Raw genomic sequence first — 1,994 nt, forward strand, 5'->3', positions numbered from 1 at the left:
TGACTTCACCTCTCTGTGCCTCAGTCTCCCCATCTGTCAAATAGTCAGGGCTGTAAAGATTCAATGACAGGTGCCCAGCGGGGGGCTGTTTGTTCTAAGCAGCAGCTGCCTCTCCTGCATGGGGCGGGGGACTCCAGGCTGTGCCTCCTCCACGCCCGACCCAAGGAGGCCCTGCCCGCTCATGACGTCATTGTGGGGAGCAGCTCCCCTCCCTTCGTGGCTTTCGGGCGGGTATTTCATGAGATCTACACGAGTCAGGTTAACAGGAGAAAATAACCAAATTCCGTTACGCACACACGCATGGGGAGCCCACGTGCACCAGAGGTTCAGCGACAGAAAGGGACCGAGGCGTGGGGAGGGGGCACGGCCCCAAATGTAGATTCTGTCAGAGAAAACGTGTCTCACGAGCCCACAGCATCTCCACTGCCTTCAGCTCAGAATAACCCACAGGCCCGAGTGGCACGTGTTGGGCAGACTTGTTTCAGCCCCCAGTCCCGCCTCGGAGCCCCCTGAGGGGTACCTTCTGGAAGCTGGGCTGCTCGGTTTCGAATGTCTGGCTCGCAGCATCTTCTGGCGCTGGAGCCAGGGACAGCCTGAGATCTGGTCTATAGCCGAGGTTCTCCGGGGCCTCCCGCCACCTAAGAGACGCCTCACACCCGAGCTGTGCCTGTTGGGGTCCCCTCCCAGCCCCCCATCAGCGCGGCTGTGTCCTCAGCGCTCCAGCCAAAATGGGGGGAGGACCTGGGAAAAGTGAGTTTGGAGACTCAGCCAGAGCGTGGGGGAGCCTGGAGGAATTCAGGATCCGTCCAGTTTTCAGGCAGAAACAAAACTGAAAAGACAGTGAACAGCCCCAGAATCCAGTACCCGCAGAGGTATACTACTGAAATACGAATTTCCTCTGTGAAATCACCCTCATTTTATCAAAGATAGCCAAATTAAGACTAATTCATTTGCAAAATAAATCAAGTTTCAATAAGTTTGGCCTAATTATTGGTATAAGTCCAGCAAGAATAGTAATTAAAACACATAGACTCTTTTATTTTTAAAATATTTTTATTAATTTGAGAGAGGAAGGGAGAGGGATAGAAACATCAATGATGAGAGAGAATCATTGATCTGCTGCCTCCTACACTCCCCTCCCCCACCCCCCATTGGGGATTGAGCCCAAAACCCATAACTCAGGCATGCGCCCTTTCCAGGAATCGAACTGTGACCTCCTGGTTCATAGGTCGACGCTCAACTACTGAGCCACGCCGGTTGGGCAAACCAATTAATTTTAATTTACTAAATATCTCATATTTGTAACACATACAGACACACACAGAGACACAGAGACCTTTTAGCCACGAGACAGGTACAATAATGCAACATTCACCAGCTTGTGAAAGAACCAGTTGGATCCACACTGAGGTTCTGGCAGATGGAACAAGTGAAGGCTAGCTGCTGAGATGGCTAAAGCTATTTCTTATTAATATTTATGGAGAAGACAATCTCATGGAAGCTATGGCTAGATCTGGGACCAGGGTGCTTCTATGTCAGCTTGCACTTTTTAACCCCGCCTCCCCGCTCCGCTGTCTTAGGAACGGAGGGTGGTAAAGCCATTCAGGCAGGCTTTGAATGGCTTCCAAATGGCCTTTGGCAGAAAAAGATGCTCTCCCCACTGGGCCATCCTGTTTTCTCTATTTCGCCCTTATAAATATTTTTTTTTCCCTTATAAATATTTTAAGAACAGGCCTTTCATCCTGGTCATTTTATTCAGAAGCCCTTGCTTTCTAATTGCACTTTTAAATGATCTAATCCAGCAGTTCTCAACCTGTGAGTCGCGAACAATGAAAATACATCCTGCATATCAGATATTTACATTATGATTCATAACAGTAGCAAAATTACAGTTATGAAGTAGCAACGAAAATAATTTTATGGTTGGGGGTCACCACAACATGAGGAACTGTATTAAAGGGTCACGGCATTAGGAAGGTTGAGAACCACTGAAA

The sequence above is a fragment of the Myotis brandtii genome, unplaced genomic scaffold (genome assembly GCF_000412655.1).
Source record: "Myotis brandtii unplaced genomic scaffold, ASM41265v1 scaffold158, whole genome shotgun sequence".
In the NCBI taxonomy this organism is placed as follows: Eukaryota; Metazoa; Chordata; class Mammalia; order Chiroptera; family Vespertilionidae; genus Myotis; species Myotis brandtii.